This window comes from Salvelinus namaycush, chromosome 25, assembly GCF_016432855.1.
Source record: "Salvelinus namaycush isolate Seneca chromosome 25, SaNama_1.0, whole genome shotgun sequence".
NCBI classification, from domain to species: domain Eukaryota; kingdom Metazoa; phylum Chordata; class Actinopteri; order Salmoniformes; family Salmonidae; genus Salvelinus; species Salvelinus namaycush.
Window position 1 is genome coordinate 38,223,113 of NC_052331.1, and position 24,832 is coordinate 38,247,944.

Here is a 24,832-nt window from a genome sequence, read left to right on the forward strand (position 1 = left end):
TTCCTGCCTATACATGGGCATGATACGTAAGAGTCTACGTACACTTCATACACCTTCCCCTGGTTGTCAAGAGGCGGTGAGAAGAAATTTCGTGTTTATCTTGGTCTGAGGTGGAATTAAAGCTCTTTGTATGACGTGACCGTCCATTTCCTGTTTCTGGAGCGCGCGAAAGGGGACATGGATTTGCCTTCTGTTTAGCTGTCGTTATGGACGACTAACATCTCCGGTTTAGATTTTATTTGATACATGTGACCATATCATCGTAAAGTATGTTTTTTCAATATAGTTTAATCAGATTATTGAAATTTTTTCGGGAGTTTTGCCGTGTTCCGTTCTCTGACTTTGTTGACGTTGGAGAGATCCGTGCCACTTGGCAAGTGCCCATGCTAAATCAAGAGGGAAATTTGCCATTCCAGATCCAAACAACGACTGTTCTGGACAAAGGACACCTTGTCCAACATTCTGACGGAAGATCACCAAAAGTAAGAAACATTTTATGATGCTATTTCTAATATCTGTCGTGCATGTGAACTGGTCGTCGGCGCCCAAGTGTTTCTGGCTATTGTGGCTACGCTAATATAACGCTATATTGTGTTTTCGCTGTAAAACACTTGATAAATCGGAAATATTGTCTGGAATCACAAGATGCCTGTCTTTCAATTGCTGTACACTATGTATTTTTCAGAAATGTTTTATGATGAGTATTTAGATATTTGGCGTTGGTGTCTGTAATTTTTCTGTCTGCTTTCGGTGCAATTTCTGACTGTAGCTGCAATGTAAACTATGATTTATACCTGAAATATGCACATTTTTCTAACAAAACATATGCTATACAATAAATATGTTATCAGACTGTCATCTGATTAAGTTGTTTCTTGGTTAGTGGCTATTTATATCTTTATTTGGTCGAATTTGTGATAGCTACTGATGGAGTAAAAAACTGATGGAGTAAGAAAAGTGGTGTCTTTTGTTAACGTGGTTAGCTAATAGATTTACATATTTTGTCTTCCCTGTAAAACATTTTAAAAATCGGACATGTTGGCTTGATTCACAAAATGTGTACCTTTCATATGCTGTATTGGACTTGTTAATGTGTGAAAGTTAAATATTTAAAAATATATATCTTTTGAATTTCGCGCCCTGCACTTGAGCTGGATGTTGTCATAAGTGTACCGACGTCGGGCTGCAGCCAAAACTGGTTAAACCACTTGGCCATCGCAGCAGTAGGAATCTAAGGAACGTGATGAGGAGAAAGCAGAAGTGGGCTATACGCTTCGAGCAAGGTAAGAACATGGGTGGGGAGACCCCATTGAAATTCAGGTCCAACGTCGAAAGAACTCGGCCATTGAATGCTGTTGGAATGCAAGTAAAGGGATTGGGATTTGGAAACAGACATCATTGGTGTAAAATGGTCAACTTGATGGCACGACATATTGATCTTGTTGCGCCAAGTAACCTCGGTCCTTTCCAAAGCTGTGAAGTTTGGAAGTTTAATGTGCAAGTCAAAAAACTATGTGCAGAGAAAGTACAAGTGAGTACAAGTACAAGTTATTCACTGAGAATAAGATTTTAAAAAGGACAATTCCATGTATTAAGGACATTATCCATATCAAGTCACCAAGTATATGTTAAAAATAAAGACAGGTTTGCCATAGCACTGTGAGCAGGGTTCGAACCTGCGCGGGGAGACCCCATTGGATTTCAAGTCTAACGCCTTAACCACTCGGCCATCGCAGCAAATTCTGTTACCTACGACGCCTTACCCAGTCCGCTATCTCATTCTGACCATTTTACCTCTAAAATGACCAGATTATCGCTACTGACGAGCCTACTTGAAATGTTTGTAATGGAAGATATATTCTGAGCACTTGAATCAAAGGACAAGTCCACGGTTTAAGGACATTATCCATATCAAGTCCCCAATGACATGTTACAAATAAAGACTGGATCGTCAAAGCGCTGTGTGCAGGGTTCAAACGTTCGCCGGGAGATCCCATTGAATTTAGAGTCCAACGCTTTAACCACTCGGCAATCAAAGCTTTCTGAGGTGGATCGCACAAGGACAAAAGTATCCAAATTCAACTGCCTAATTGAAATATTTTTCAAGCAAAATAAAATAAGCTATTTTCTGAGCACTTCAATCGTTGGACGAGCCCATAAAGTAAGGACAATTTAACTTCTCTAGGGTAGGGGGCAGCATTAGGAATTTTGGATGAAATGCATGCCCAAATTAAACTGCCTGCTTCTCGGGCCCAGAAGATATGATATGAAAACTGTACAGGGAGAACAAATTGGATTTCAATTCCAATGATTAAACCACTTGGCCATTGCAGCAGTAGGAATCTAAGGAAAGTGATGAGGAGAAACGAGCAAGGTAAGAACATGGGTGGGGAGACCCCATTGAAATGCAGGTCCAACGTCTAAAGCATTCAGCCATTGAATGCTGTTGGAATGCAAGTAAAGGGATTGGGATTTGGAAACAGACATCATTGGTGTAAAATGGTCAACTTGATGGCACGACATATTGATCTTGTTGCGCCAAGTAACCTCGGTCCTTTCCAAAGCTGTGAAGTTTGGAAGTTTAATGTGCAAGTCAAAAAACTATGTGCAGAGAAAGTACAAGTGAGTACAAGTACAAGTTATTCACTGAGAATAAGATTTTAAAAAGGACAATTCCATGTATTAAGGACATTATCCATATCAAGTCACCAAGTATATGTTAAAAATAAAGACAGGTTTGCCATAGCACTGTGAGCAGGGTTCGAACCTGCGCGGGGAGACCCCATTGGATTTCAAGTCTAACGCCTTAACCACTCGGCCATCGCAGCAAATTCTGTTACCTACGACGCCTTACCCAGTCCGCTATCTCATTCTGACCATTTTACCTCTAAAATGACCAGATTATCGCTACTGACGAGCCTACTTGAAATGTTTGTAATGGAAGATATATTCTGAGCACTTGAATCAAAGGACAAGTCCACGGTTTAAGGACATTATCCATATCAAGTCCCCAATGACATGTTACAAATAAAGACTGGATCGTCAAAGCGCTGTGTGCAGGGTTCAAACGTGCGCTGGGAGATCCCATTGAATTTCGAGTCCAACGCTTTAACCACTCGGCAATCAAAGCTTTCTGAGGTGGATCACACAAGGACAAAAGTATCCAAATTCAACTGCCTAATTGAAATATTTTTCAAGCAAAGTAAAATAAGCTATTTTCTGAGCACTTCAATCGTTGGACGAGCCCATAAAGTAAGGACAATTTAACTTCTCTAGGGTAGGGGGCAGCATTAGGAATTTTGGATGAAATGCATGCCCAAATTAAACTGCCTGCTTCTCGGGCCCAGAAGATATGATATGAAAACTGTACAGGGAGAACAAATTGGATTTCAATTCCAATGCTTAAACCACTTGGCCATCGCAGCAGTAGGAATCTAAGGAAAGTGATGAGGAGAAACGAGCAAGGTAAGAACATGGGTGGGGAGACCCCATTGAAATTCAGGTCCAACGTCTAAAGCATTCAGCCATTGAATGCTGTTGGAATGCAAGTAAAGGGATTGGGATTTGGAAACAGACATCATTGGTGTAAAATGGTCAACTTGATGGCACGACATATTGATCTTGTTGCGCCAAGTAACCTCGGTCCTTTCCAAAGCTGTGAAGTTTGGAAGTTTAATGTGCAAGTCAAAAAACTATGTGCAGAGAAAGTACAAGTGAGTACAAGTACAAGTTATTCACTGAGAATAAGATTTTAAAAAGGACAATTCCATGTATTAAGGACATTATCCATATCAAGTCACCAAGTATATGTTAAAAATAAAGACAGGTTTGCCATAGCACTGGGAGCAGGGTTCGAACCTGCACGGGGAGACCCCATTGGATTTCAAGTCTAACGCCTTAACCACTCGGCCATCGCAGCAAATTCTGTTACCTACGACGCCTTACCCAGTCCGCTATCTCATTCTGACCATTTTACCTCTAAAATGACCAGATTATCGCTACTGACGAGCCTACTTGAAATGTTTGTAATGGAAGATATATTCTGAGCACTTGAATCAAAGGACAAGTCCACGGTTTAAGGACATTATCCATATCAAGTCCCCAATGACATGTTACAAATAAAGACTGGATCGTCAAAGCGCTGTGTGCAGGTTTCAAACGTGCGCTGGGAGATCCCATTGAATTTCGAGTCCAACGCTTTAACCACTCGGCAATCAAAGCTTTCTGAGGTGGATCACACAAGGACAAAAGTATCCAAATTCAACTGCCTAATTGAAATATTTTTCAAGCAAAGTAAAATAAGCTATTTTCTGAGCACTTCAATCGTTGGACGAGCCCATAAAGTAAGGACAATTTAACTTCTCTAGGGTAGGGGGCAGCATTAGGAATTTTGGATGAAATGCATGCCCAAATTAAACTGCCTGCTTCTCGGGCCCAGAAGATATGATATGAAAACTGTACAGGGAGAACAAATTGGATTTCAATTCCAATGCTTAAACCACTTGGCCATCGCAGCAGTAGGAATCTAAGGAAAGTGATGAGGAGAAACGAGCAAGGTAAGAACATGGGTGGGGAGACCCCATTGAAATTCAGGTCCAACGTCTAAAGCATTCAGCCATTGAATGCTGTTGGAATGCAAGTAAAGGGATTGGGATTTGGAAACAGACATCATTGGTGTAAAATGGTCAACTTGATGGCACGACATATTGATCTTGTTGCGCCAAGTAACCTCGGTCCTTTCCAAAGCTGTGAAGTTTGGAAGTTTAATGTGCAAGTCAAAAAACTATGTGCAGAGAAAGTACAAGTGAGTACAAGTACAAGTTATTCACTGAGAATAAGATTTTAAAAAGGACAATTCCATGTATTAAGGACATTATCCATATCAAGTCACCAAGTATATGTTAAAAATAAAGACAGGTTTGCCATAGCACTGTGAGCAGGGTTCGAACCTGCACGGGGAGACCCCATTGGATTTCAAGTCTAACGCCTTAACCACTCGGCCATCGCAGCAAATTCTGTTACCTACGACGCCTTACCCAGTCCGCTATCTCATTCTGACCATTTTACCTCTAAAATGACCAGATTATCGCTACTGACGAGCCTACTTGAAATGTTTGTAATGGAAGATATATTCTGAGCACTTGAATCAAAGGACAAGTCCACGGTTTAAGGACATTATCCATATCAAGTCCCCAATGACATGTTACAAATAAAGACTGGATCGTCAAAGCGCTGTGTGCAGGGTTCAAACGTGCGCTGGGAGATCCCATTGAATTTCGAGTCCAACGCTTTAACCACTCGGCAATCAAAGCTTTCTGAGGTGGATCACACAAGGACAAAAGTATCCAAATTCAACTGCCTAATTGAAATATTTTTCAAGCAAAGTAAAATAAGCTATTTTCTGAGCACTTCAATCGTTGGACGAGCCCATAAAGTAAGGACAATTTAACTTCTCTAGGGTAGTGGGCAGCATTAGGAATTTTGGATGAAATGCATGCCCAAATTAAACTGCCTGCTTCTCGGGCCCAGAAGATATGATATGAAAACTGTACAGGGAGAACAAATTGGATTTCAATTCCAATGCTTAAACCACTTGGCCATCGCAGCAGTAGGAATCTAAGGAAAGTGATGAGGAGAAAGCAGAAGTGGGCTATACGCTTCGAGCAAGGTAAGAACATGGGTGGGGAGACCCCATTGAAATTCAGGTCCAACGTCTAAAGAACTCGGCCATTGAATGCTGTTGGAATGCAAGTAAAGGGATTGGGATTTGGAAACAGACATCATTGGTGTAAAATGGTCAACTTGATGGCACGACATATTGATCTTGTTGCGCCAAGTAACCTCGGTCCTTTCCAAAGCTGTGAAGTTTGGAAGTTTAATGTGCAAGTCAAAAAACTATGTGCAGAGAAAGTACAAGTGAGTACAAGTACAAGTTATTCACTGAGAATAAGATTTTAAAAAGAGCAGGGAGACCCAATTGGGTTTCAAGTCTGAGGACTTAACCACCTGGCTCTCAGTATTTCCATCGTAAATCTAACACAAACAACAGTATCTGTACTGAAGAGACTATTTGAACTGTTTGTCAAAGCAGAATATATTCTGAGCACCTGAGTCACTGGACAATTCCATGTATTAAGGACATTATCCATATCAAGTCACCAAGTATATGTGAAAAATTACAACAGGTTTGAAATTGCGCTGTGAGGAGGGTTCGAACCTGCGCGGGGAGACTCCATTGGATTTCAAGTCCAACGCCTTAACCACTCAGCCATCGCAGCTTGCAATGTTAAATACACTATCTCGTTCTGACCATTTTTCCTCTAAAAAGACCAGATTATCACTATAGAAGAGCCTACTTGAAATGTTTGTTATAGAAGATCAATTCTGAGCTTGGATCATTTACCAGTCATTGTTTCGCAGCCTTGAAATGTGTGGATAGAGTCCAGGAGCCAAGATGATTTGGATGGACTCAATCATTCCTGTAGAGTATCTTCTGTTTCCCGAAGGTGTCAAAGTTATCAATAAAAGTGACTCCAGCAGAGCTACAGTAGTCTTTTAGCCAGATGTGTCATGCCAGCAGTCTGCTGAATCTTTCACACCCGCGGCCCAACGATGGTACTGGACCTGAAATTATTGGCCATTTTTGCAGTCTTTTAATGATAAAATCAGTTCTTTAAAATCCATTTTCAAATGTTCCGAGCTAGCTCTCCTGATGTCGTTTGTCCCCACATGGACTACGACAGTGTCAGCTCCCGGCATCTGTGGTAGAACAGTTGGAAGCAACCTTGTTATGTCCTGTACTCATGCTCCTGGATAGCACAGGGTTTTCGCCTTGGGGCCCGAGATGTTTCTCACCATAGAGCTGCCTATGATGACAGCTGGTGATGTTGAATGGGCCGGTCTCTCAAGCAGCCTCACAGTCTGTTGAGCTCCGAGGATCTGAACCCGAGGTAGAAGCCACCGGAGAGGGAGACAGAATCGAGGACGAAGACACAGGTACCTCCGCATCCGATCTTGATTGGGAAGCCACCACTATAAATAAGGAATTGTATGGGCTACATTTATGAGAATAAGACATGTATTTACTTACCTTATCAATCTTGAAGACGCTACACTCATGTATCACTCAAAGTATTGTGAGTGAGTGCATCTTTCCAGGGTGTTGATGCATCCTCCTGCCAATACAGCCTTTTCCAATACCACGGGTAGGTTTTGCTCTGATGTCAAATCAACTCATATTGTTGCAAGCTAGCTACCTTAGCTGTTGTGCTAGCCAACATGCTACTGATCCGTGACACTAGCATATTGACATGCATATAGGTATTAAAAGACAGCAACATATTCACCTAAAATTATAAATGTTTAGGCAAATCCTTAGTTAACTAGCCACCTATCACATGAATTGTGCAAAAATATTATAGCTAACATTAGTTTGCTAAGCGCTAGCCAGTCAGTCAGTGGCGCTGACAGAATGAAACTGGTATCAACAAAATGTGTTTCATTCTATCCCATAAAACATGTACATTGCTAACTTGGCATCATTTAGCTAATAACATGTTAAAGTTTATTAGGAGGTTTAAATAATAAGTTAGACACTCACTGGACAACTGTAGATAGCTTGGTTTCCATTTTCCAAAATATGTTCTAATCCCCTTGATTGGTCATCAACGGTTACTGGTCTTGAAACTCATGTGTTCAGCATAAACTGCTTCTGGTAAATTGTTTGCCACTGGTGGCAGTACATATTATTGTTGCCAAAGGTCAAAGTTTCACCACTAGTGGCAAATGTTTGCAAACTTCTGGTGATATTTTGTGGCACACTATTTAGTTTGCAGCAAATTTGCCACAAACTTGTGGGAAGTTTGCAGCAACAAATACATCTTTGTAAGTTTAAACTGGCCAACTTTCCAACTTTGGATAGAACTGAGGTGATTTTGGACAATACGCTCAACAAGTGGTGCCATCTAGCACCAATGATGCCTGTGTTCAAATCGCATTCACTTTACTTGTGATATCTGAGATATTTAGTGGGTCTCCCCACACAGGTTAGAATCCTGTTCGCAGTGCTATGACAAAATAGTCCTTCAAATATTTGAACTACACTATATATACAAAAGTATGTGGATACCCCTTCAAATTTGTGGATTTGACTATTTCAGCCACACTGACAGGTTGCTGACAGGTGTATAAAATTAAGCACATAGCCATGCAATCTCCATCGACAAATGTTGGTTTACTGAATAGCTCAGTGACTTTCAACGTAGTACCGTCACAGGATGTCACCTTTCTAACAATTCAGTTCGTCAAATTTCTGCCCTGCTGCCAACTGTATGTCCTGTTATTGTGAAGTGGAAACATGTAGGAGCAACAATGCCTCAGCTGCGAAGTGGTAGGCAACACAAGATCACAGAATGGGACCGTCGAGTTCTGAAGCGCGTAGTGCATAAAAATTGTCTGTAACACCCACTACCGAGTTCCAAACTGCCTCTGGAAGCAATTTCAGGACAATAACTGTTTGTTGGGAGCTTCATGAAATGGGTTTCCATGGCCGAGCAGCTGCACACAAGCCTAAGATCACCATACACAATGCCAAGCAGCGGCTGGAGTGGTGTAAAGCTCACTGCCATTGGACTCTGGAGCAGTGGAAATTCATTCTCTGGAGTGATGAATCACGCTTTACCATCTGGCAGTCCAACGGACGAATCTGGGTTTGGCGGATGCCAGGAGAACTCTACTTGCCTGAATGCATAGTGCCATTTGTAAAGTTTGGTGGAGGAGGAATAATGATCTGTTTTTCATGGTTCGGGCCCCTTAGTTCCAGTGAAGATAAATCTTAACACTACAGCATAAAATGACATTCTAGACATTCAGTTATTGCAGCTTGTTTGATAAAAAGGTCACACGGCTGTGTTGGCTGAATGGTTAATGTGTTGGTCTTGAATCACAGCAAAATTGGAAACTTGACGGCATCACATGTTGAGCCTATCATTCCAAAATCTCTAAATTCTATCTAAAGCTGTGAAGGTTGGCCAGTTTAAACTTCCAGTCAAAAAACAAGGTGTGGGGAAGTGCTCAAAACTAATGCACTACTGCACATAATTCCTGCATTTTCTCAGACATTGACAGTGACTTCATATCTACAATTCTTTGGATCACAATGGGACACTTTTTTGGGTTTGAACTCTGTGTGAACTCAATGTGACCTTATCACAATCTCAGTGCCTTCACAACAGACCCCCTGGAACACACCTAGTGTCTTCCCGCATCCTATGCTTCTTACCCTTTGGCAGGTAGATCTATACCTTGGAGACTAAAAAACATTGCTACTGAAATGAAAACCAACTGCTCCCCCAGAATTACAACCATCTTCCACCACCTAGGGGAGACTCGCCTCAAGCTTCCTGAACTCCTGCGGAGACAAAGTGGCTGCATCTGGACACAAGCACTGCACCTTGGGTAACTCATCAAACCCTGCAAACTAGACAACTCAAATGTCAGCATGTCCGGCCAAGGATTGAGGTTAGGCCTGTCAGCAACCATTCATCTCCCCCTCAATCCCACCTCCTAAATAGCAACGCCAGTCATACAGTCGAAAACAGAATGGTATTATGTTCAGTTTGAGCAGTAAATACTATTACAAGACTAAATACATTTTGTTCTGTGGGAGTTATTATTTTGTTGACCTTTTTATGTATTATGAATCATCAGTTTAATGGTTTATGGTTTTTGTCATTGTAATTGTCATAACACACCAACATATCCCCAGTTCCTGTTGTATTAAATGCCATAATCCTAACTTTAATTAAATAGTTATGACTTAACCTGTTATGGCTGCAAGGGGCAGTATTGAGTAGCCAGTTAAATCGTGCCCATTTCAAACGGCCTCGTACTCAATTCTTGCTCGTACAATATGCATATTATTATTACTATTGGATAGAAAACACTCTCTAGTTTCTAAAACCGTTTGAATTATTTCTCTGAGTGAAACAGAACTCATTCTGCAGCACATTTCCTGACCAGGAAGTGGAATGTCAGAAATCGATGCTCTGTTCAACTTCCTGCCTATACATGGGCATGATACGTAAGAGTCTACGTACACTTCATACACCTTCCCCTGGTTGTCAAGAGGCGGTGAGAGAAGAAATTTCGTGTTTATCTTGGTCTGAGGTGGAATTAAAGCTCTTTGTATGACGTGACCGTCCATTTCCTGTTTCTGGAGCGCGCGAAAGGGGACATGGATTTGCCTTCTGTTTAGCTGTCGTTATGGACGACTAACATCTCCGGTTTAGATTTTATTTGATACATGTGACCATATCATCGTAAAGTATGTTTTTTCAATATAGTTTAATCAGATTATTGAAATTTTTTCGGGAGTTTTGCCGTGTTCCGTTCTCTGACTTTGTTGACGTTGGAGAGATCCGTGCCACTTGGCAAGTGCCCATGCTAAATCAAGAGGGAAATTTGCCATTCCAGATCCAAACAACGACTGTTCTGGACAAAGGACACCTTGTCCAACATTCTGACGGAAGATCACCAAAAGTAAGAAACATTTTATGATGCTATTTCTAATATCTGTCGTGCATGTGAACTGGTCGTCGGCGCCCAAGTGTTTCTGGCTATTGTGGCTACGCTAATATAACGCTATATTGTGTTTTCGCTGTAAAACACTTGATAAATCGGAAATATTGTCTGGAATCACAAGATGCCTGTCTTTCAATTGCTGTACACTATGTATTTTTCAGAAATGTTTTATGATGAGTATTTAGATATTTGGCGTTGGTGTCTGTAATTTTTCTGTCTGCTTTCGGTGCAATTTCTGACTGTAGCTGCAATGTAAACTATGATTTATACCTGAAATATGCACATTTTTCTAACAAAACATATGCTATACAATAAATATGTTATCAGACTGTCATCTGATGAAGTTGTTTCTTGGTTAGTGGCTATTTATATCTTTATTTGGTCGAATTTGTGATAGCTACTGATGGAGTAAAAAACTGATGGAGTAAGAAAAGTGGTGTCTTTTGTTAACGTGGTTAGCTAATAGATTTACATATTTTGTCTTCCCTGTAAAACATTTTAAAAATCGGACATGTTGGCTTGATTCACAAAATGTGTACCTTTCATATGCTGTATTGGACTTGTTAATGTGTGAAAGTTAAATATTTAAAAAAATATATCTTTTGAATTTCGCGCCCTGCACTTGAGCTGGATGTTGTCATAAGTGTACCGACGTCGGGCTGCAGCCAAAACTGGTTAAACCACTTGGCCATCGCAGCAGTAGGAATCTAAGGAACGTGATGAGGAGAAAGCAGAAGTGGGCTATACGCTTCGAGCAAGGTAAGAACATGGGTGGGGAGACCCCATTGAAATTCAGGTCCAACGTCGAAAGAACTCGGCCATTGAATGCTGTTGGAATGCAAGTAAAGGGATTGGGATTTGGAAACAGACATCATTGGTGTAAAATGGTCAACTTGATGGCACGACATATTGATCTTGTTGCGCCAAGTAACCTCGGTCCTTTCCAAAGCTGTGAAGTTTGGAAGTTTAATGTGCAAGTCAAAAAACTATGTGCAGAGAAAGTACAAGTGAGTACAAGTACAAGTTATTCACTGAGAATAAGATTTTAAAAAGGACAATTCCATGTATTAAGGACATTATCCATATCAAGTCACCAAGTATATGTTAAAAATAAAGACAGGTTTGCCATAGCGCTGTGAGCAGGGTTCGAACCTGCGCGGGGAGACCCCATTGGATTTCAAGTCCAACGCCTTAACCACTCGGCCATCACAGCTACTTCTGTTACCTACGACGCCTTACCCAGTCCGCTATCTCATTCTGACCATTTTACCTCTAAAATGACCAGATTAGCCTACTTGAAATGTTTGTAATGGAGGATATATTCTGAGCACTTGAATCAAAGGACAAGTCCACGGTTTAAGGACATTATCCATATCAAGTCCCCAATGACATGTTACAAATAAAGACTGGATCGTCAAAGTGCTGTGTGCAGGGTTCAAACGTGCGCTGGGAGATCCCATTGAATTTCGAGTCCAACGCTTTAACCACTCGGCAATCAAAGCTTTCTGAGGTGGATCACACAAGGACAAAAGTATCCAAATTCAACTGCCTAATTGAAATATTTTTCAAGCAAAGTAAAATAAGCTATTTTCTGAGCACTTCAATCGTTGGGCGAGCCCATAAAGTAAGGACAATTTAACTTCTCTAGGGTAGGGGGCAGCATTAGGAATTTTGGATGAAATGCATGCCCAAATTAAACTGCCTGCTTCTCGGGCCCAGAAGATATGATATGAAAACTGTACAGGGAGAACAAATTGGATTTCAATTCCAATGCTTAACCTGTTATGGCTGCAAGGGGCAGTATTGAGTAGCCAGTTAAATCGTGCCCATTTCAAACGGCCTCGTACTCAATTCTTGCTCGTACAATATGCATATTATTATTACTATTGGATAGAAAACACTCTCTAGTTTCTAAAACCGTTTGAATTATTTCTCTGAGTGAAACAGAACTCATTCTGCAGCACATTTCCTGACCAGGAAGTGGAATGTCAGAAATCGATGCTCTGTTCAACTTCCTGCCTATACATGGGCATGATACGTAAGAGTCTACGTACACTTCATACACCTTCCCCTGGTTGTCAAGAGGCGGTGAGAGAAGAAATTTCGTGTTTATCTTGGTCTGAGGTGGAATTAAAGCTCTTTGTATGACGTGACCGTCCATTTCCTGTTTCTGGAGCGCGCGAAAGGGGACATGGATTTGCCTTCTGTTTAGCTGTCGTTATGGACGACTAACATCTCCGGTTTAGATTTTATTTGATACATGTGACCATATCATCGTAAAGTATGTTTTTTCAATATAGTTTAATCAGATTATTGAAATTTTTTCGGGAGTTTTGCCGTGTTCCGTTCTCTGACTTTGTTGACGTTGGAGAGATCCGTGCCACTTGGCAAGTGCCCATGCTAAATCAAGAGGGAAATTTGCCATTCCAGATCCAAACAACGACTGTTCTGGACAAAGGACACCTTGTCCAACATTCTGACGGAAGATCACCAAAAGTAAGAAACATTTTATGATGCTATTTCTAATATCTGTCGTGCATGTGAACTGGTCGTCGGCGCCCAAGTGTTTCTGGCTATTGTGGCTACGCTAATATAACGCTATATTGTGTTTTCGCTGTAAAACACTTGATAAATCGGAAATATTGTCTGGAATCACAAGATGCCTGTCTTTCAATTGCTGTACACTATGTATTTTTCAGAAATGTTTTATGATGAGTATTTAGATATTTGGCGTTGGTGTCTGTAATTTTTCTGTCTGCTTTCGGTGCAATTTCTGACTGTAGCTGCAATGTAAACTATGATTTATACCTGAAATATGCACATTTTTCTAACAAATCATATGCTATACAATAAATATGTTATCAGACTGTCATCTGATGAAGTTGTTTCTTGGTTAGTGGCTATTTATATCTTTATTTGGTCGAATTTGTGATAGCTACTGATGGAGTAAAAAACTGATGGAGTAAGAAAAGTGGTGTCTTTTGTTAACGTGGTTAGCTAATAGATTTACATATTTTGTCTTCCCTGTAAAACATTTTAAAAATCGGACATGTTGGCTTGATTCACAAAATGTGTACCTTTCATATGCTGTATTGGACTTGTTAATGTGTGAAAGTTAAATATTTAAAAAAATATATCTTTTGAATTTCGCGCCCTGCACTTGAGCTGGATGTTGTCATAAGTGTACCGACGTCGGGCTGCAGCCAAAACTGGTTAAACCACTTGGCCATCGCAGCAGTAGGAATCTAAGGAACGTGATGAGGAGAAAGCAGAAGTGGGCTATACGCTTCGAGCAAGGTAAGAACATGGGTGGGGAGACCCCATTGAAATTCAGGTCCAACGTCGAAAGAACTCGGCCATTGAATGCTGTTGGAATGCAAGTAAAGGGATTGGGATTTGGAAACAGACATCATTGGTGTAAAATGGTCAACTTGATGGCACGACATATTGATCTTGTTGCGCCAAGTAACCTCGGTCCTTTCCAAAGCTGTGAAGTTTGGAAGTTTAATGTGCAAGTCAAAAAACTATGTGCAGAGAAAGTACAAGTGAGTACAAGTACAAGTTATTCACTGAGAATAAGATTTTAAAAAGGACAATTCCATGTATTAAGGACATTATCCATATCAAGTCACCAAGTATATGTTAAAAATAAAGACAGGTTTGCCATAGCGCTGTGAGCAGGGTTCGAACCTGCGCGGGGAGACCCCATTGGATTTCAAGTCCAACGCCTTAACCACTCGGCCATCACAGCTACTTCTGTTACCTACGACGCCTTACCCAGTCCGCTATCTCATTCTGACCATTTTACCTCTAAAATGACCAGATTAGCCTACTTGAAATGTTTGTAATGGAGGATATATTCTGAGCACTTGAATCAAAGGACAAGTCCACGGTTTAAGGACATTATCCATATCAAGTCCCCAATGACATGTTACAAATAAAGACTGGATCGTCAAAGTGCTGTGTGCAGGGTTCAAACGTGCGCTGGGAGATCCCATTGAATTTCGAGTCCAACGCTTTAACCACTCGGCAATCAAAGCTTTCTGAGGTGGATCACACAAGGACAAAAGTATCCAAATTCAACTGCCTAATTGAAATATTTTTCAAGCAAAGTAAAATAAGCTATTTTCTGAGCACTTCAATCGTTGGGCGAGCCCATAAAGTAAGGACAATTTAACTTCTCTAGGGTAGGGGGCAGCATTAGGAATTTTGGATGAAATGCATGCCCAAATTAAACTGCCTGCTTCTCGGGCCCAGAAGATATGATATGAAAACTGTACAGGGAGAACAAATTGGATTTCAATTCCAATGCTTAACCTGTTATGGCTGCAAGGGGCAGTATTGAGTAGCCAGTTAAATCGTGCCCATTTCAAACGGCCTCGTACTCAATTCTTGCTCGTACAATATGCATATTATTATTACTATTGGATAGAAAACACTCTCTAGTTTCTAAAACCGTTTGAATTATTTCTCTGAGTGAAACAGAACTCATTCTGCAGCACATTTCCTGACCAGGAAGTGGAATGTCAGAAATCGATGCTCTGTTCAACTTCCTGCCTATACATGGGCATGATACGTAAGAGTCTACGTACACTTCATACACCTTCCCCTGGTTGTCAAGAGGCGGTGAGAGAAGAAATTTCGTGTTTATCTTGGTCTGAGGTGGAATTAAAGCTCTTTGTATGACGTGACCGTCCATTTCCTGTTTCTGGAGCGCGCGAAAGGGGACATGGATTTGCCTTCTGTTTAGCTGTCGTTATGGACGACTAACATCTCCGGTTTAGATTTTATTTGATACATGTGACCATATCATCGTAAAGTATGTTTTTTCAATATAGTTTAATCAGATTATTGAAATTTTTTCGGGAGTTTTGCCGTGTTCCGTTCTCTGACTTTGTTGACGTTGGAGAGATCCGTGCCACTTGGCAAGTGCCCATGCTAAATCAAGAGGGAAATTTGCCATTCCAGATCCAAACAACGACTGTTCTGGACAAAGGACACCTTGTCCAACATTCTGACGGAAGATCACCAAAAGTAAGAAACATTTTATGATGCTATTTCTAATATCTGTCGTGCATGTGAACTGGTCGTCGGCGCCCAAGTGTTTCTGGCTATTGTGGCTACGCTAATATAACGCTATATTGTGTTTTCGCTGTAAAACACTTGATAAATCGGAAATATTGTCTGGAATCACAAGATGCCTGTCTTTCAATTGCTGTACACTATGTATTTTTCAGAAATGTTTTATGATGAGTATTTAGATATTTGGCGTTGGTGTCTGTAATTTTTCTGTCTGCTTTCGGTGCAATTTCTGACTGTAGCTGCAATGTAAACTATGATTTATACCTGAAATATGCACATTTTTCTAACAAAACATATGCTATACAATAAATATGTTATCAGACTGTCATCTGATGAAGTTGTTTCTTGGTTAGTGGCTATTTATATCTTTATTTGGTCGAATTTGTGATAGCTACTGATGGAGTAAAAAACTGATGGAGTAAGAAAAGTGGTGTCTTTTGTTAACGTGGTTAGCTAATAGATTTACATATTTTGTCTTCCCTGTAAAACATTTTAAAAATCGGACATGTTGGCTTGATTCACAAAATGTGTACCTTTCATATGCTGTATTGGACTTGTTAATGTGTGAAAGTTAAATATTTAAAAAAATATATCTTTTGAATTTCGCGCCCTGCACTTGAGCTGGATGTTGTCATAAGTGTACCGACGTCGGGCTGCAGCCAAAACTGGTTAAACCACTTGGCCATCGCAGCAGTAGGAATCTAAGGAACGTGATGAGGAGAAAGCAGAAGTGGGCTATACGCTTCGAGCAAGGTAAGAACATGGGTGGGGAGACCCCATTGAAATTCAGGTCCAACGTCGAAAGAACTCGGCCATTGAATGCTGTTGGAATGCAAGTAAAGGGATTGGGATTTGGAAACAGACATCATTGGTGTAAAATGGTCAACTTGATGGCACGACATATTGATCTTGTTGCGCCAAGTAACCTCGGTCCTTTCCAAAGCTGTGAAGTTTGGAAGTTTAATGTGCAAGTCAAAAAACTATGTGCAGAGAAAGTACAAGTGAGTACAAGTACAAGTTATTCACTGAGAATAAGATTTTAAAAAGGACAATTCCATGTATTAAGGACATTATCCATATCAAGTCACCAAGTATATGTTAAAAATAAAGACAGGTTTGCCATAGCGCTGTGAGCAGGGTTCGAACCTGCGCGGGGAGACCCCATTGGATTTCAAGTCCAACGCCTTAACCACTCGGCCATCACAGCTACTTCTGTTACCTACGACGCCTTACCCAGTCCGCTATCTCATTCTGACCATTTTACCTCTAAAATGACCAGATTAGCCTACTTGAAATGTTTGTAATGGAGGATATATTCTGAGCACTTGAATCAAAGGACAAGTCCACGGTTTAAGGACATTATCCATATCAAGTCCCCAATGACATGTTACAAATAAAGACTGGATCGTCAAAGTGCTGTGTGCAGGGTTCAAACGTGCGCTGGGAGATCCCATTGAATTTCGAGTCCAACGCTTTAACCACTCGGCAATCAAAGCTTTCTGAGGTGGATCACACAAGGACAAAAGTATCCAAATTCAACTGCCTAATTGAAATATTTTTCAAGCAAAGTAAAATAAGCTATTTTCTGAGCACTTCAATCGTTGGGCGAGCCCATAAAGTAAGGACAATTTAACTTCTCTAGGGTAGGGGGCAGCATTAGGAATTTTGGATGAAATGCATGCCCAAATTAAACTGCCTGCTTCTCGGGCCCAGAAGATATGATATGAAAACTGTACAGGGAGAACAAATTGGATTTCAATTCCAATGCTTAACCTGTTATGGCTGCAAGGGGCAGTATTGAGTAGCCAGTTAAATCGTGCCCATTTCAAACGGCCTCGTACTCAATTCTTGCTCGTACAATATGCATATTATTATTACTATTGGATAGAAAACACTCTCTAGTTTCTAAAACCGTTTGAATTATTTCTCTGAGTGAAACAGAACTCATTCTGCAGCACATTTCCTGACCAGGAAGTGGAATGTCAGAAATCGATGCTCTGTTCAACTTCCTGCCTATACATGGGCATGATACGTAAGAGTCTACGTACACTTCATACACCTTCCCCTGGTTGTCAAGAGGCGGTGAGAGAAGAAATTTCGTGTTTATCTTGGTCTGAGGTGGAATTAAAGCTCTTTGTATGACGTGACCGTCCATTTCCTGTTTCTGGAGCGCGCGAAAGGGGACATGGATTTGCCTTCTGTTTAGCTGTCGTTATGGACGACTAACATCTCCGGTTTAGATTTTATTTGATACATGTGACCATATCATCGTAAAGTATGTTTTTTCAATATAGTTTAATCAGATTATTGAAATTTTTTCGGGAGTTTTGCCGTGTTCCGTTCTCTGACTTTGTTGACGTTGGAGAGATCCGTGCCACTTGGCAAGTGCCCATGCTAAATCAAGAGGGAAATTTGCCATTCCAGATCCAAACAACGACTGTTCTGGACAAAGGACACCTTGTCCAACATTCTGACGGAAGATCACCAAAAGTAAGAAACATTTTATGATGCTATTTCTAATATCTGTCGTGCATGTGAACTGGTCGTCGGCGCCCAAGTGTTTCTGGCTATTGTGGCTACGCTAATATAACGCTATATTGTGTTTTCGCTGTAAAACACTTGATAAATCGGAAATATTGTCTGGAATCACAAGATGCCTGTCTTTCAATTGCTGTACACTATGTATTTTTCAGAAATGTTTTATGATGAGTATTTAGATATTTGGCGTTGGTGTCTGTAATTTTTCTGTCTGCTTTCGGTGCAATTTCTGACTGTAGCTGCAATGTAAACTATGATTTATACCTGAAATATGCACATTTTTCTAACAAAACATATGCTATACAATAAATATGTTATCAGACTGTCATCTGATGAAGTTGTTTCTTGGTTAGTGGCTATTTATATCTTTATTTGGTCGAATTTGTGATAGCTACTGATGGAGTAAAAAACTGATGGAGTAAGAAAAGTGGTGTCTTTTGTTAACGTGGTTAGCTAATAGATTTACATATTTTGTCTTCCCTGTAAAACATTTTAAAAATCGGACATGTTGGCTTGATTCACAAAATGTGTACCTTTCATATGCTGTATTGGACTTGTTAATGTGTGAAAGTTAAATATTTAAAAAAATATATCTTTTGAATTTCGCGCCCTGCACTTGAGCTGGATGTTGTCATAAGTGTACCGACGTCGGGCTGCAGCCAAAACTGGTTAAACCACTTGGCCATCGCAGCAGTAGGAATCTAAGGAACGTGATGAGGAGAAAGCAGAAGTGGGCTATACGCTTCGAGCAAGGTAAGAACATGGGTGGGGAGACCCCATTGAAATTCAGGTCCAACGTCGAAAGAACTCGGCCATTGAATGCTGTTGGAATGCAAGTAAAGGGATTGGGATTTGGAAACAGACATCATTGGTGTAAAATGGTCAACTTGATGGCACGACATATTGATCTTGTTGCGCCAAGTAACCTCGGTCCTTTCCAAAGCTGTGAAGTTTGGAAGTTTAATGTGCAAGTCAAAAAACTATGTGCAGAGAAAGTACAAGTGAGTACAAGTACAAGTTATTCACTGAGAATAAGATTTTAAAAAGGACAATTCCATGTATTAAGGACATTATCCATATCAAGTCACCAAGTATATGTTAAAAATAAAGACAGGTTTGCCATAGCGCTGTGAGCAGGGTTCGAACCTGCGCGGGGAGACCCCATTGGATTTCAAGTCCAACGCCTTAACCACTCGGCCATCACAGCTACTTCTGTTACCTACGACGCCTTACCCAGTCCGCTATCTCATTCTGACCATTTTACCTCTAAAATGACCAGATTAGCCTACTTGAAATGTTTGTAATGGAGGATATATTCTGAGCACTTGAATCAAAGGACAAGTCCACGGTTTAAGGACATTATCCATATCAAGTCCCCAATGACATGTTACAAATAAAGACTGGATCGTCAAAGTGCTGTGTGCAGGGTTCAAACGTGCGCTGGGAGATCCCATTGAATTTCGAGTCCAACGCTTTAACCACTCGGCAATCAAAGCTTTCTGAGGTGGATCACACAAGGACAAAAGTATCCAAATTCAACTGCCTAATTGAAATATTTTTCAAGCAAAGTAAAATAAGCTATTTTCTGAGCACTTCAATCGTTGGGCGAGCCCATAAAGTAAGGACAATTTAACTTCTCTAGGGTAGGGGGCAGCATTAGGAATTTTGGATGAAATGCATGCCCAAATTAAACTGCCTGCTTCTCGGGCCCAGAAGATATGATATGAAAACTGTACAGGGAGAACAAATTGGATTTCAATTCCAATGCTTAACCTGTTATGGCTGCAAGGGGCAGTATTGAGTAGCCAGTTAAATCGTGCCCATTTCAAACGGCCTCGTACTCAATTCTTGCTCGTACAATATGCATATTATTATTACTATTGGATAGAAAACACTCTCTAGTTTCTAAAACCGTTTGAATTATTTCTCTGAGTGAAACAGAACTCATTCTGCAGCACATTTCCTGACCAGGAAGTGGAATGTCAGAAATCGATGCTCTGTTCAACTTCCTGCCTATACATGGGCATGATACGTAAGAGTCTACGTACACTTCATACACCTTCCCCTGGTTGTCAAGAGGCGGTGAGAGAAGAAATTTCGTGTTTATCTTGGTCTGAGGTGGAATTAAAGCTCTTTGTATGACGTGACCGTCCATTTCCTGTTTCTGGAGCGCGCGAAAGGGGACATGGATTTGCCTTCTGTTTAGCTGTCGTTATGGACGACTAACATCTCCGGTTTAGATTTTATTTGATACATGTGACCATATCATCGTAAAGTATGTTTTTTCAATATAGTTTAATCAGATTATTGAAATTTTTTCGGGAGTTTTGCCGTGTTCCGTTCTCTGACTTTGTTGACGTTGGAGAGATCCGTGCCACTTGGCAAGTGCCCATGCTAAATCAAGAGGGAAATTTGCCATTCCAGATCCAAACAACGACTGTTCTGGACAAAGGACACCTTGTCCAACATTCTGACGGAAGATCACCAAAAGTAAGAAACATTTTATGATGCTATTTCTAATATCTGTCGTGCATGTGAACTGGTCGTCGGCGCCCAAGTGTTTCTGGCTATTGTGGCTACGCTAATATAACGCTATATTGTGTTTTCGCTGTAAAACACTTGATAAATCGGAAATATTGTCTGGAATCACAAGATGCCTGTCTTTCAATTGCTGTACACTATGTATTTTTCAGAAATGTTTTATGATGAGTATTTAGATATTTGGCGTTGGTGTCTGTAATTTTTCTGTCTGCTTTCGGTGCAATTTCTGACTGTAGCTGCAATGTAAACTATGATTTATACCTGAAATATGCACATTTTTCTAACAAAACATATGCTATACAATAAATATGTTATCAGACTGTCATCTGATGAAGTTGTTTCTTGGTTAGTGGCTATTTATATCTTTATTTGGTCGAATTTGTGATAGCTACTGATGGAGTAAAAAACTGATGGAGTAAGAAAAGTGGTGTCTTTTGTTAACGTGGTTAGCTAATAGATTTACATATTTTGTCTTCCCTGTAAAACATTTTAAAAATCGGACATGTTGGCTTGATTCACAAAATGTGTACCTTTCATATGCTGTATTGGACTTGTTAATGTGTGAAAGTTAAATATTTAAAAAAATATATCTTTTGAATTTCGCGCCCTGCACTTGAGCTGGATGTTGTCATAAGTGTACCGACGTCGGGCTGCAGCCAAAACTGGTTAAACCACTTGGCCATCGCAGCAGTAGGAATCTAAGGAACGTGATGAGGAGAAAGCAGAAGTGGGCTATACGCTTCGAGCAAGGTAAGAACATGGGTGGGGAGACCCCATTGAAATTCAGGTCCAACGTCGAAAGAACTCGGCCATTGAATGCTGTTGGAATGCAAGTAAAGGGATTGGGATTTGGAAACAGACATCATTGGTGTAAAATGGTCAACTTGATGGCACGACATATTGATCTTGTTGCGCCAAGTAACCTCGGTCCTTTCCAAAGCTGTGAAGTTTGGAAGTTTAATGTGCAAGTCAAAAAACTATGTGCAGAGAAAGTACAAGTGAGTACAAGTACAAGTTATTCACTGAGAATAAGATTTTAAAAAGGACAATTCCATGTATTAAGGACATTATCCATATCAAGTCACCAAGTATATGTTAAAAATAAAGACAGGTTTGCCATAGCGCTGTGAGCAGGGTTCGAACCTGCGCGGGGAGACCCCATTGGATTTCAAGTCCAACGCCTTAACCACTCGGCCATCACAGCTACTTCTGTTACCTACGACGCCTTACCCAGTCCGCTATCTCATTCTGACCATTTTACCTCTAAAATGACCAGATTAGCCTACTTGAAATGTTTGTAATGGAGGATATATTCTGAGCACTTGAATCAAAGGACAAGTCCACGGTTTAAGGACATTATCCATATCAAGTCCCCAATGACATGTTACAAATAAAGACTGGATCGTCAAAGTGCTGTGTGCAGGGTTCAAACGTGCGCTGGGAGATCCCATTGAATTTCGAGTCCAACGCTTTAACCACTCGGCAATCAAAGCTTTCTGAGGTGGATCACACAAGGACAAAAGTATCCAAATTCAACTGCCTAATTGAAATATTTTTCAAGCAAAGTAAAATAAGCTATTTTCTGAGCACTTCAATCGTTGGGCGAGCCCATAAAGTAAGGACAATTTAACTTCTCTAGGGTAGGGGGCAGCATTAGGAATTTTGGATGAAATGCATGCCCAAATTAAACTGCCTGCTTCTCGGGCCCAGAAGATATGATATGAAAACTGTACAGGGAGAACAAATTGGATTTCAATTCCAATGCTTAACCTGTTATGGCTGCAAGGGGCAGTATTGAGTAGCCAGTTAAATCGTGCCCATTTCAAACGGCCTCGTACTCAATTCTTGCTCGTACAATATGCATATTATTATTACTATTGGATAGAAAACACTCTCTAGTTTCTAAAACCGTTTGAATTATTTCTCTGAGTGAAACAGAACTCATTCTGCAGCACATTTCCTGACCAGGAAGTGGAATGTCAGAAATCGATGCTCTGTTCAACTTCCTGCCTATACATGGGCATGATACGTAAGAGTCTACGTACACTTCATACACCTTCCCCTGGTTGTCAAGAGGCGGTGAGAGAAGAAATTTCGTGTTTATCTTGGTCTGAGGTGGAATTAAAGCTCTTTCTATGACGTGACCGTCCATTTCCTGTTTCTGGAGCGCGCGAAAGGGGACATGGATTTGCCTTCTGTTTAGCTGTCGTTATGGACGACTAACATCTCCGGTTTAGATTTTATTTGATACATGTGACCATATCATCGTAAAGTATGTTTTTTCAATATAGTTTAATCAGATTATTGAAATTTTTTCGGGAGTTTTGCCGTGTTCCGTTCTCTGACTTTGTTGACGTTGGAGAGATCCGTGCCACTTGGCAAGTGCCCATGCTAAATCAAGAGGGAAATTTGCCATTCCAGATCCAAACAACGACTGTTCTGGACAAAGGACACCTTGTCCAACATTCTGACGGAAGATCACCAAAAGTAAGAAACATTTTATGATGCTATTTCTAATATCTGTCGTGCATGTGAACTGGTCGTCGGCGCCCAAGTGTTTCTGGCTATTGTGGCTACGCTAATATAACGCTATATTGTGTTTTCGCTGTAAAACACTTGATAAATCGGAAATATTGTCTGGAATCACAAGATGCCTGTCTTTCAATTGCTGTACACTATGTATTTTTCAGAAATGTTTTATGATGAGTATTTAGATATTTGGCGTTGGTGTCTGTAATTTTTCTGTCTGCTTTCGGTGCAATTTCTGACTGTAGCTGCAATGTAAACTATGATTTATACCTGAAATATGCACATTTTTCTAACAAAACATATGCTATACAATAAATATGTTATCAGACTGTCATCTGATGAAGTTGTTTCTTGGTTAGTGGCTATTTATATCTTTATTTGGTCGAATTTGTGATAGCTACTGATGGAGTAAAAAACTGATGGAGTAAGAAAAGTGGTGTCTTTTGTTAACGTGGTTAGCTAATAGATTTACATATTTTGTCTTCCCTGTAAAACATTTTAAAAATCGGACATGTTGGCTTGATTCACAAAATGTGTACCTTTCATATGCTGTATTGGACTTGTTAATGTGTGAAAGTTAAATATTTAAAAAAATATATCTTTTGAATTTCGCGCCCTGCACTTGAGCTGGATGTTGTCATAAGTGTACCGACGTCGGGCTGCAGCCAAAACTGGTTAAACCACTTGGCCATCGCAGCAGTAGGAATCTAAGGAACGTGATGAGGAGAAAGCAGAAGTGGGCTATACGCTTCGAGCAAGGTAAGAACATGGGTGGGGAGACCCCATTGAAATTCAGGTCCAACGTCGAAAGAACTCGGCCATTGAATGCTGTTGGAATGCAAGTAAAGGGATTGGGATTTGGAAACAGACATCATTGGTGTAAAATGGTCAACTTGATGGCACGACATATTGATCTTGTTGCGCCAAGTAACCTCGGTCCTTTCCAAAGCTGTGAAGTTTGGAAGTTTAATGTGCAAGTCAAAAAACTATGTGCAGAGAAAGTACAAGTGAGTACAAGTACAAGTTATTCACTGAGAATAAGATTTTAAAAAGGACAATTCCATGTATTAAGGACATTATCCATATCAAGTCACCAAGTATATGTTAAAAATAAAGACAGGTTTGCCATAGCGCTGTGAGCAGGGTTCGAACCTGCGCGGGGAGACCCCATTGGATTTCAAGTCCAACGCCTTAACCACTCGGCCATCACAGCTACTTCTGTTACCTACGACGCCTTACCCAGTCCGCTATCTCATTCTGACCATTTTACCTCTAAAATGACCAGATTAGCCTACTTGAAATGTTTGTAATGGAGGATATATTCTGAGCACTTGAATCAAAGGACAAGTCCACGGTTTAAGGACATTATCCATATCAAGTCCCCAATGACATGTTACAAATAAAGACTGGATCGTCAAAGTGCTGTGTGCAGGGTTCAAACGTGCGCTGGGAGATCCCATTGAATTTCGAGTCCAACGCTTTAACCACTCGGCAATCAAAGCTTTCTGAGGTGGATCACACAAGGACAAAAGTATCCAAATTCAACTGCCTAATTGAAATA

The 24,832-nt window shown here is 40.5% G+C and overlaps 11 non-coding genes across 11 annotated transcripts; all 11 read right to left on the reverse strand.

Moving 5' to 3' along the window:
- Positions 1-1,655: 1,655 nt before the first annotated feature.
- On the reverse strand, positions 1,656-1,737 carry trnas-uga. The gene has a single exon. It is a non-coding gene; the product is annotated as a tRNA-Ser (tRNA).
- A 1,009-nt stretch (positions 1,738-2,746) lies between these two features.
- On the reverse strand, positions 2,747-2,828 carry trnas-uga. The gene has a single exon. It is a non-coding gene; the product is annotated as a tRNA-Ser (tRNA).
- Positions 2,829-3,837: 1,009 nt separating this feature from the next.
- Positions 3,838-3,919, reverse strand: trnas-uga. The gene has a single exon. It is a non-coding gene; the product is annotated as a tRNA-Ser (tRNA).
- A 1,009-nt stretch (positions 3,920-4,928) lies between these two features.
- On the reverse strand, positions 4,929-5,010 carry trnas-uga. Its single transcript has one exon. It is a non-coding gene; the product is annotated as a tRNA-Ser (tRNA).
- Positions 5,011-6,196: 1,186 nt separating this feature from the next.
- trnas-uga lies at positions 6,197-6,278 on the reverse strand. The gene has a single exon. It is a non-coding gene; the product is annotated as a tRNA-Ser (tRNA).
- A 5,434-nt stretch (positions 6,279-11,712) lies between these two features.
- Positions 11,713-11,794, reverse strand: trnas-uga. The gene has a single exon. It is a non-coding gene; the product is annotated as a tRNA-Ser (tRNA).
- A 2,456-nt stretch (positions 11,795-14,250) lies between these two features.
- On the reverse strand, positions 14,251-14,332 carry trnas-uga. The gene has a single exon. It is a non-coding gene; the product is annotated as a tRNA-Ser (tRNA).
- A 2,456-nt stretch (positions 14,333-16,788) lies between these two features.
- On the reverse strand, positions 16,789-16,870 carry trnas-uga. The gene has a single exon. It is a non-coding gene; the product is annotated as a tRNA-Ser (tRNA).
- A 2,456-nt stretch (positions 16,871-19,326) lies between these two features.
- On the reverse strand, positions 19,327-19,408 carry trnas-uga. The gene has a single exon. It is a non-coding gene; the product is annotated as a tRNA-Ser (tRNA).
- Positions 19,409-21,864: 2,456 nt separating this feature from the next.
- trnas-uga lies at positions 21,865-21,946 on the reverse strand. The gene has a single exon. It is a non-coding gene; the product is annotated as a tRNA-Ser (tRNA).
- Positions 21,947-24,402: 2,456 nt separating this feature from the next.
- trnas-uga lies at positions 24,403-24,484 on the reverse strand. Its single transcript has one exon. It is a non-coding gene; the product is annotated as a tRNA-Ser (tRNA).
- Between the last annotated feature and the right edge of the window lie 348 nt (positions 24,485-24,832).